Genomic DNA, 13,810 nt, shown 5'->3' with positions numbered 1-13,810 from the left:
TATCGCATAACGCATAACGCTTAACGAATAACGCATAACGCATAACGCATAACGCATAACGCATAACGGATAACGCATAACGGATAACGCATGACGCATAACGCATAACGCATAACGCTTAACGAATAACGCATAACGCATAACGCATAACGCATAACGCATAACGCATAACGCATAACGCATAACGCATAACGCATAACGCATAACGCATAACGCATAACGCATAACGGATAACGCATAACGGATAACGCATGACGCATAACGCATAACGCATAACGCATAACGCTTAACGCATGACGCATATCGCATATCGCATAACGCATAACGCATAACGCATAGCGCATAACGCATAACGCATAACGCATAACGCATAACCCATAACGCATAACGCATAACGCATAACCCATAACGCATAACGCATAACGCATAACGCATAACGCATAACGCATAACGCATAACGCATAACGCATAACGCATAACGCATAACCCATAACGCAAAACGCATAACGCATAACGCATAACGCATAACGCATAACGCATAACGCATAACGCATAACGCATAACGCATAACGCATAACGCATAACGCATAACGCATAACGCATAACGCATAACGCATAACGCATAACGAATAACGCATAACGCATAACGCATAACGCATAACGCATAACGCATAACCCATAACGCATAACGCATAACGCATAACGCATAACCCATAACGCATAACGCTTAACGCATAACGCATAACGCATAACGCATAACGCTTAACGAATAACGCATAACGCATAACGCATAACGCATAACGCATAACGCATAACGCATAACCCATAACGCATAACGCATAACGCATAACGCATAACGCATAACGCATAACGCATAACGCTTAACGAATAACGCATAACGCATAACGCATAACGAATGACGCATATCGCATAACGCATAACGCATAACGCATAACGAATGACGCATATCGCATAACGCATAACGCTTAACGCATAACGCATAACGCATAACGCATAACGCATAACGCATAACGCATAACGCATAACGCATAACGCATAACGCATAACGCATAACGCATAACGCATAACGCATAACGCATAACGCATAACGCATAACGCATAACGCATAACGCATAACGCATAACGCATAACGCATAACGCATAACGCATAACGCATAACGCATAACGCATAACGCATAACGCATAACGCATAACCCATAACGCATAACGCATAACGCATAACGCATAACCCATAACGCATAACGCATAACGCATAACGCATAACGCAGAACGCAGAACGCATAACGCATAACGCATAACGCATAACGCATAACGCATAACGCATAACGCTTAACGCATGACGCATATCGCATAACGCATAACGCATAACGCATAGCGCATAACGCATAACGCATAACGCATAACGCATAACCCATAACGCATAACGCATAACGCATAACCCATAACGCATAACGCATAACGCATAACGCATAACGCATAACGCATAACGCATAACGCATAACGCTTAACGAATAACGCATAACGCATAACGCATAACGCATAACGCATAACGCATAAACCATAACGCATAACGCATAACGCATAACGCATAACGCATAACGCATAACGCATAACGCATAAACCATAACGCATAACGCATAACGCATAACGCATAACGCATAACCCATAACGCATAACGCTTAACGCATAACGCATAACGCATAACGCATAACGCTTAACGAATAACGCATAACGCATAACGCATAACGCATAACGCATAACGCATAACGCATAACGCATAACCCATAACGCATAACGCATAACGCATAACGCATAACGCATAACGCATAACGCATAACGCATAACCCATAACGCATAACGCATAACGCATAACGCATAACGCATAACGCATAACGCTTAACGAATAACGCATAACGCATAACGCATAACGCATAACGCATAACGAATGACGCATATCGCATAACGCATAACGCATAACGCATAACGAATGACGCATATCGCATAACGCATAACGCTTAACGAATAACGCATAACGCATAACGCATAACGCATAACGCATAACGGATAACGCATAACGGATAACGCATGACGCATAACGCATAACGCATAACGCTTAACGAATAACGCATAACGCATAACGCATAACGCATAACGCATAACGCATAACGCATAACGCATAACGCATAACGGATAACGCATAACGGATAACGCATGACGCATAACGCATAACGCATAACGCATAACGCTTAACGCATGACGCATATCGCATATCGCATAACGCATAACGCATAACGCATAGCGCATAACGCATAACGCATAACGCATAACGCATAACGCATAACCCACAACGCATAACGCATAACGCATAACGCATAACCCATAACGCATAACGCATAACGCATAACGCATAACGCATAACGCTTAACGAATAACGCATAACGCATAACGCATAACGCATAACGCATAACGCATAACGCATAACGCATAACGCATAACGCATAACGCATAACGCATAACGCATAACCCATAACGCATAACGCATAACCCATAACGCATAACGCATAACGCATAACGCATAACGCTTAACGAATAACGCATAACGCATAACGCATAACGCATAACGCATAACGCATAACGCATAACGCATAACGCATAACGCATAACGCATAACCCATAACGCATAACGCATAACGCATAACGCATAACGCATAACGCATAACGCATAACGCATAACGCATAACGCTTAACGAATAACGCATAACGCATAACGCATAACGCATAACGAATGACGCATATCGCATAACGCATAACGCATAACGCATAACGAATGACGCATATCGCATAACGCATAACGCTTAACGAATAACGCATAACGCATAACGCATAACGCATAACGCATAACGGATAACGCATAACGGATAACGCATGACGCATAACGCATAACGCATAACGCATAACGCATAACGCATAACGCATAACGCATAACGCATAACGCATAACGCATAACGCATAACGCATAACGCATAACGCATAACGCATAACGCATAACGCATAACGCATAACGCATAACGCATAACGCATAACGCATAACGCATAACGCATAACGCATAACGCATAACGCATAACGCATAACGCATAACGCATAACGCATAACGCATAACGCATAACGCATAACGCATAACGCATAACGCATAACGCATAACGCATAACGCATAACGCATAACGCATAACGCATAACGCATAACGCATAACGCATAACGCATAACGCATAACGCATAACGCATAACGCATAACGCATAACGCATAACGCATAACGCATAACGCATAACGCATAACGCATAACGCATAACGCATAACGCATAACGCATAACGCATAACGCATAACGCATAACGCATAACGCATAACGCATAACGCATAACGCATAACGCATAACGCATAACGCATAACGCATAACGCATAACGCATAACGCATAACGCATAACGCATAACGCATAACGCATAACGCATAACGCATAACGCATAACCTATAACGCATAACGCATAACGCATAACGCATAACGCATAACGCATAACGCATAACGCATAACGCATAACGCATAACGCATAACGCATAACGCATAACGCATAACGCATAACGCATAACGCATAACCTATAACGCATAACGCATAACGCATAACGCATAACGCATAACGCATAACGCATAACGCATAACGCATAACGCATAACGCATAACGCATAACGCATAACGCATAACGCATAACGCATAACGCATAACGCATAACGCATAACGCATATCGCATAACGCATAACGCATAACGCATAACGCATAACGCTTAACGAATAACGCATAACGCATAACGCATAACGCATATCGCATAACGCATAACGCATAACGCATAACCCATAACGCATAACGCATAACGCATAACGCATAACGCATAACGAATGACGCATATCGCATAACGCATAACGCATAACGTATAACGCATAACGAATGACGCATATCGCATAACGCATAACGCATAACGCATAACGCATAACGCATAACGAATGACGCATATCGCATAACGCATAACGCATAACGCATAACGCATAACGAATGACGCATATCGCATAACGCATAACGCTTAACGAATAACGCATAACGCATAACGCATAACGCATAACGCATAACGGATAACGCATAACGGATAACGCATGACGCATAACGCATAACTCATAACGCATAACGCATAACGCATAACGCATAACGCATAACGCATAACGCATAACGCATAACGCATAACGCATAACGCATAACGCATAACGCATAACGCATAACGCATAACGCATAACGCATAACGCATAACGCATAACGCATAACGCATAACGCATAACGCATAACGCATAACGCATAACGCATAACGGATAACGCATAACGGATAACGCATGACGCATAACGCATAACGCATAACGCTCAACGAATAACGCATAACGCATAACGCATAACGCATAACGCATAACGCATAACGCATAACGCATAACGCATAACGCATAACGCATAACGCATAACGCATAACGCATAACGGATAACGCATAACGGATAACGCATGACGCATAACGCATAACGCATAACGCATAACGCTTAACGCATGACGCATATCGCATATCGCATAACGCATAACGCATAACGCATAGCGCATAACGCATAACGCATAACGCATAACGCATAACCCATAACGCATAACGCATAACGCATAACGCATAACCCATAACGCATAACGCATAACGCATAACGCATAACGCTTAACGAATAACGCATAACGCATAACGCATAACGCATAACGCATAACGCATAACGCATAACGCATAACGCATAACGCATAACCCATAACGCATAACGCATAACGCATAACGCATAACGCATAACGCATAACGCATAACGCATAACGCATAACGCTTAACGAATAACGCATAACGCATAACGCATAACGCATAACGCATAACGCATAACGAATGACGCATATCGCATAACGCATAACGCATAACGAATGACGCATATCGCATAACGCATAACGCTTAACGAATAACGCATAACGCATAACGCATAACGCATAACGCATAACGCATAACGCATAACGCATAACGCATAACGCATAACGCATAACGCATAACGCATAACGCATAACGCATAACGCATAACGCATAACGCATAACGCATAACGCATAACGCATAACGCATAACGCATAACGCATAACGCATAACGCATAACGCATAACGCATAACGCATAACGCATAACGCATAACGCATAACGCATAACGCATAACGCATAACGCATAACGCATAACGCATAACGCATAACGCATAACGCATAACGCATAACGCATAACGCATAACGCATAACGCATAACGCATAACGCATAACGCATAACGCATAACGCATAACGCATAACGCATAACGCATAACGCATAACGCATAACGCATAACGCATAACGCATAACGCATAACGCATAACGCATAACGCATAACGCATAACGCATAACGCATAACGCATAACGCATAACGCATAACGCATAACGCATAACGCATAACGCATAACGCATAACGCATAACGCATAACGCATAACGCATAACGCATAACGCATAACGCATAACGCATAACCTATAACGCATAACGCATAACGCATAACGCATAACGCATAACGCATAACGCATAACGCATAACGCATAACGCATAACGCATAACGCATAACGCATAACGCATAACGCATATCGCATAACGCATAACGCATAACGCATAACGCATAACGCTTAACGAATAACGCATAACGCATATCGCATAACGCATAACGCATAACGCTTAACGAATAACGCATAACGCATAACGCATAACGCATAACGCATAACGCATAACGCATAACGCATAACGCATAACGCATAACCCATAACGCATAACGCATAACGCATAACGCATAACGCATAACGCATAACGCATAACGCATAACGCATAACGCTTAACGAATAACGCATAACGCATAACGCATAACGCATAACGCATAACGCATAACGAATGACGCATATCGCATAACGCATAACGCATAACGAATGACGCATATCGCATAACGCATAACGCTTAACGAATAACGCATAACGCATAACGCATAACGCATAACGCATAACGCATAACGCATAACGCATAACGCATAACGCATAACGCATAACGCATAACGCATAACGCATAACGCATAACGCATAACGCATAACGCATAACGCATAACGCATAACGCATAACGCATAACGCATAACGCATAACGCATAACGCATAACGCATAACGCATAACGCATAACGCATAACGCATAACGCATAACGCATAACGCATAACGCATAACGCATAACGCATAACGCATAACGCATAACGCATAACGCATAACGCATAACGCATAACGCATAACGCATAACGCATAACGCATAACGCATAACGCATAACGCATAACGCATAACGCATAACGCATAACGCATAACGCATAACGCATAACGCATAACGCATAACGCATAACGCATAACGCATAACGCATAACGCATAACGCATAACGCATAACGCATAACGCATAACGCATAACGCATAACGCATAACGCATAACGCATAACGCATAACGCATAACGCATAACGCATAACGCATAACGCATAACCTATAACGCATAACGCATAACGCATAACGCATAACGCATAACGCATAACGCATAACGCATAACGCATAACGCATAACGCATAACGCATAACGCATAACGCATATCGCATAACGCATAACGCATAACGCATAACGCATAACGCTTAACGAATAACGCATAACGCATAACGCATAACGCATATCGCATAACGCATAACGCATAACGCATAACCCATAACGCATAACGCATAACGCATAACGCATAACGTATAACGCATAACGAATGACGCATATCGCATAACGCATAACGCTTAACGAATAACGCATAACGCATAACGCATAACGCATAACGCATAACGCATAACGCATAACGCATAACGCATAACGCATAACGCATAACGCATAACGCATAACGCATAACGCATAACCCATAACGCATAACGCATAACGCATAACGCATAACGCATAACGCATAACGCATAACGCATAACGCATAACGCATAACGCATAACGCATAACGCATAACGCATAACGCATAACGCATAACGCATAACGCATAACGCATAACGCATAACGCATAACGCATAACGCATAACGCATAACGCATAACGAATGACGCATATCGCATAACGCATAACGCATAACGTATAACGCATAACGAATGACGCATATCGCATAACGCATAACGCTTAACGAATAACGCATAACGCATAACGCATAACGCATAACGCATAACGCATAACGCATAACGCATAACGCATAACGCATAACGCATAACGCATAACGCATAACGCATAACGCATAACGCATAACGCATAACCCATAACGCATAACGCATAACGCATAACGCATAACGCATAACGCATAACGCATAACGCATAACGCATAACGCATAACGCATAACCCATAACGCATAACGCATAACGCATAACGCATAACCCATAACGCATAACGCATAACGCATAACGCATAACGCATAACGCATAACGCATAACGCATAACGCATAACGCATAACGCATAACGCATAACGCATAACGCATAACGCATAACGCATAACGCATAACGCATAACGCATAACGCATAACGCATAACGCATAACGCATAACGCATAACGCATAACGCATAACGCATAACGCATAACGCATAACGCATAACGCATAACGCATAACGCATAACGCATAACGCATAACGCATAACGCATAACGCATAACGCATAACGCATAACGCATAACGCATAACGCATAACGCATAACGCATAACGCATAACGCATAACGCATAACGCATAACGCATAACGCATAACGCATAACGCATAACGCATAACGCATAACGCATAACGCATAACGCATAACGCATAACGCATAACGCATAACGCATAACGCATAACGCATAACGCATAACGCATAACGCATAACGCATAACGCATAACGCATAACGCATAACGCAGAACGCATAACGCATAACGCATGACGCATAACGCATAACGCATAACGCATAACGCATAACGCATAACGCATAACGCATAACGCATAACGCATAACGCATAACGCATAACGCATAACGCATAAAGCATAACGCATTACGCATAACGCATAACGCTCAATGAAAAAGTCATAACGCATAACGCATATCGCATAACCCGTAAAGCACAACGCATAACACATAACGCATAACGCATAACGCATAACGGATAACGCATAATGCATAACGCATAATGCATAACGCATAACGCATAACGCTAAACGAATAACGCATAACGCATAAAGCATAACGCATAACGCATAACGCATAACGCATAACGAATGACGCATATCGCATAACGTATAACGCTTAACGCATAACGCATAACGCGTAACGCGTAACGCATAAAGCATAACGCATTACGCATAACGCATAACGCTCAATGAAAAAGTCATAACGCATAACGCATATCGCATAACCCGTAAAGCACAACGCATAACACATAACGCATAACGCATAACGCATAACGGATAACGCATAATGCATAACGCATAATGCATAACGCATAACGCATAACGCTAAACGAATAACGCATAACGCATAAAGCATAACGCATAACGCATAACGCATAACGCATAACGAATGACGCATATCGCATAACGTATAACGCTTAACGCATAACGCATAACGCGTAACGCGTAACGCATAAAGCATAACGCATTACGCATAACGCATAACGCTCAATGAAAAAGTCATAACGCATAACGCATATCGCATAACCCGTAAAGCACAACGCATAACGCATAACGCATAACGCATAACGCATAACGCATAACGCATAACGCATAACGCATAACGCATAAAGCATAACGCATAACGCATAACGCATAACGGATAACGCATGACGCATAACGCATAACGCATAACGCATAACGGATAACGCATAACGCATAACGCATAACGCATAACGCATAACGAATAACGCATATCGCATAACGTATAACGCTTAACGCATAACGCATAACGCGTAACGCGTAACGCATAAAGCATAACGCATTACGCATAACGCATAACGCTCAATGAAAAAGTCATAACGCATAACGCATATCGCATAACCCGTAAAGCACAACGCATAACACATAACGCATAACGCATAACGCATAACGGATAACGCATAATGCATAACGCATAATGCATAACGCATAACGCATAACGCTAAACGAATAACGCATAACGCATAAAGCATAACGCATAACGCATAACGCATAACGCATAACGAATGACGCATATCGCATAACGCATAACGCATAACGCATAACGCATAACGAATGACGCATATCGCATAACGCATAACGCATAACGCATAACGCATAACGCATAACGCATAACGCATAACGCATAACGCATAACGAATGACGCATATCGCATAACGCATAACGCATAACGTATAACGCATAACGAATGACGCATATCGCATAACGCATAAAACATAACGTATAACGCATAACGAATGACGCATATCGCATAACGCATAACGCTTAACGAATAACGCATAACGCATAACGCATAACGCATAACGCATAACGCATAACGCATAACGCATAACGCATAACGCATAACGCATAACGCATAACGCATAACGCATAACGCATAACGCATAACGCATAACGCATAACGCATAACGCATAACGCATAACGCATAACGCATAACGCATAACGCATAACGCATAACGCATAACGCATAACGCATAACGCATAACGCATAACGCATAACGCATAACGCATAACGCATAACGCATAACGCATAACGCATAACGCATAACGCATAACGCATAACGCATAACGCATAACGCATAACGCATAACGCATAACGCATAACGCATAACGCATAACGCATAACGCATAACGCATAACGCATAACGCATAACGCATAACGCATAACGCATAACGCATAACGCATAACGCATAACCCATAACGCATAACGCATAACGCATAACGCATAACGCATAACGCATAACGCATAACGCATAACGCATAACGCATAACGCATAACGCATAACGCATAACGCATAACGCATAACGCATAACGCATAACGCATAACGCATAACGCATAACGCATAACGCATAACGCATAACGCATAACGCATAACGCATAACGCATAACGCATAACGCATAACGCATAACGCATAACGCATATCGCATAACGCATAACCCATAACGCATAACGCATGACACATTACTCATAACGCATTACGCATAACGCATAACGCATAATGCATAACGCATTACGCATAACGCATAACGCTCAATGAAAAAGTCATAACGCATAACGCATATCGCATAACGGATAACGCATGACGCATAACGCATAACTCATAACGCATAACGCATAACGCATAACGCATAACGCATAACGCATAACGCATAACGCATAACGCTTAACGAATAACGCATAACGCATAACGCATAACGCATAACGCATAACGCATAACGCATAACGCATAACGCATAACGCATAACGCATAACGCATAACGAATGACGCATATCGCATAACGCATAACGCATAACGCATAACGCATAACGCTTAACGAATAACGCATAACGCATAACGCATAACGCATAACGCATAACGCATAACGCATAACCCATAACGCATAACGCATAACGCATAACGCATAACGCATAACGCTTAACGAATAACGCATAACGCATAACGCATAACGCATAACGCATAACGCATAACGCATAACGAATGACGCATATCGCATAACGCATAACGCATAACGCATAACGAATGACGCATATCGCTTAACGCATAACGCTTAACGAATAACGCATAACGCATAACGCATAACGCATAACGGATAACGCATAACGAATGACGCATATCGCATAACGCATAACGCATAACGCATAACGAATGACGCATATCGCTTAACGCATAACGCTTAACGAATAACGCATAACGCATAACGCATAACGCATAACGCATAACGGATAACGCATAACGGATAACGCATGACGCATAACGCATAACGCATAACGCATAACGAATGACGCATATCGCTTAACGCATAACGCATAACGCATAACGCATAACGCATAACGCATAACCCATAACGCATAACGCATAACGCATAACGCATAACGCATAACGCATAACGCTTAACGAATAACGCATAACGCATAACGCATAACGCATAACGCATAACGCATAACGCATAACGCATAACCCATAACGCATAACGCATAACGCAAAACGCATAACGCATAACGCTTAACGAATAACGCATAACGCATAACGCATAACGCATAACGCATAACGCATAACGCATAACGCATAACGCATGACGCATAACGCATAACGCATAACGCATAACGGATAACGCATAACGGATAACGCATGACGCATAACGCATAACGCATAACGCATAACGCATAACGCATAACGCATAACGCATAACCCATAACGCATAACGCATAACGCATAACGCATAACGCATAACGCATAACGCATAACGCATAACGCATAACGCATAACGCATAACGCATAACCCATAACGCATAACGCATAACGCATAACGCATAACGCATAACGCATAACGCATAACGCATAACGCTTAACGAATAACGCATAACGCATAACGCATAACGCATAACGCATAACGCATAACCCATAACGCATAACGCATAACGCATAACGCATAACGCATAACGCATAACGCATAACGCTTAACGAATAACGCATAACGCATAACGCATAACGCATAACGCATAACGCATAACGAATGACGCATATCGCATAACGCATAACGCATAACGCATAACGAATGACGCATATCGCATAACGCATAACGCTTAACGAATAACGCATAACGCATAACGCATAACGCATAACGCATAACGGATAACGCATAACGCATAACGGATAACGCATAACGGATAACGCATGACGCATAACGCATAACGCATAACGCATAACGCATAACGCATAACGCATAACGCATAACGCATAACGCATAACGCATAACGCATAACGCATAACGCATAACGCATAACGCATAACGCATAACGCATAACGCATAACGCATAACGCATAACGCATAACGCATAACGCATAACGCATAACGCATAACGCATAACGCATAACGCATAACGCATAACGCATAACGCATAACGCATAACGCATAACGCATAACGCATAACGCATAACGCATAACGCATAACGCATAACGCATAACGCATAACGCATAACGCATAACGCATAACGCATAACGCATAACGCATAACGCATAACGCATAACGCATAACGCATAACGCATAACGCTTAACGCATAACGCATAACGCATAACGCATAACGCATAACGCATAACGCATAACGCATAACGCATAACGCATAACGCATAACGCATAACGCATAACGCATAACGCATAACGCATAACGCATAACGCATAACGGATAACGCATGACGCATAACGCATAACGCATAACGCATAACGCATAACGCGTAACGCATAACGGATAACGCATAACGCATAACGCATAACGCGTAACGCATAACGGATAACGGATAACGCATAACGCATAACGCATAACGCATAACGCATAACGCATAACGAATAACGCATATCGCATAACGTATAACGCATATCGCTCAATGAAAAAGTCATAACGCATAACGCATATCGCATAACCCGTAAAGCACAACGCATAACACATAACGCATAACGCATAACACATAACGCATAACGCATAACGTATAATGCTTAACGCATAACGCATAACGCATAACGCATAACGCATAACGCATAACGCATAACGCATAACGCATAACGCGTAACGCATAACGCATAACGCATAACGCATAACGAATAACGCATAACGCATAACGCATAACGCATAACTCATAACGCATAACGCATAACGCGTAACGCATAACGCATAACGCATAACGCATAACGCATAACGCATAACGCATAACGCATAACGGATAACGCATGACGCATAACGCATAACGCATAACGCATAACGCATAACGCATAACGCGTAACGCATAACGGATAACGCATAACGCATAACGCATAACGCGTAACGAATAACGCATATCGCATAACGTATAACGATTAACGCATAACGCATAACGCATAACGCATAACGCATAACGCATAACGCATAACGCATAACGCATAACGCGTAACGCATAACGGATAACGCATAACGGATAACGCATAACGCATAACGCATAACGCATAACGCATAACGCATAACGCATAACGCATAACGCATAACGCATAACGCATAACGCATAACGCATAACGCATAACGCATAACGCATAACGCATAACGCATAACGCATAACGCATAACGCATAACGCATAACGCATAACGCATAACGCATAACGCATAACGCATAACGCATAACGCATAACGCATAACGCATAACGCATAACGCATAACGCATAACGCATAACGCATAACGCATAACGCATAACGCATAACGCATAACGCATAACGCTCAATGAAAAAGTCATAACGCATAACGCATATCGCATAACCCGTAAAGCACAACGCATAACACATAACGCATAACGCATAACGCATAACGGATAACGCATAACGCATAACGCAAAATGCATAACGCATAACGAATGACGCATATCGCATAACGC

Source organism: Lasioglossum baleicum, unplaced genomic scaffold, assembly GCF_051020765.1.
Source record: "Lasioglossum baleicum unplaced genomic scaffold, iyLasBale1 scaffold0044, whole genome shotgun sequence".
NCBI lineage: Eukaryota > Metazoa > Arthropoda > Insecta > Hymenoptera > Halictidae > Lasioglossum > Lasioglossum baleicum.
This window is presented reverse-complemented; position numbering follows the sequence as displayed.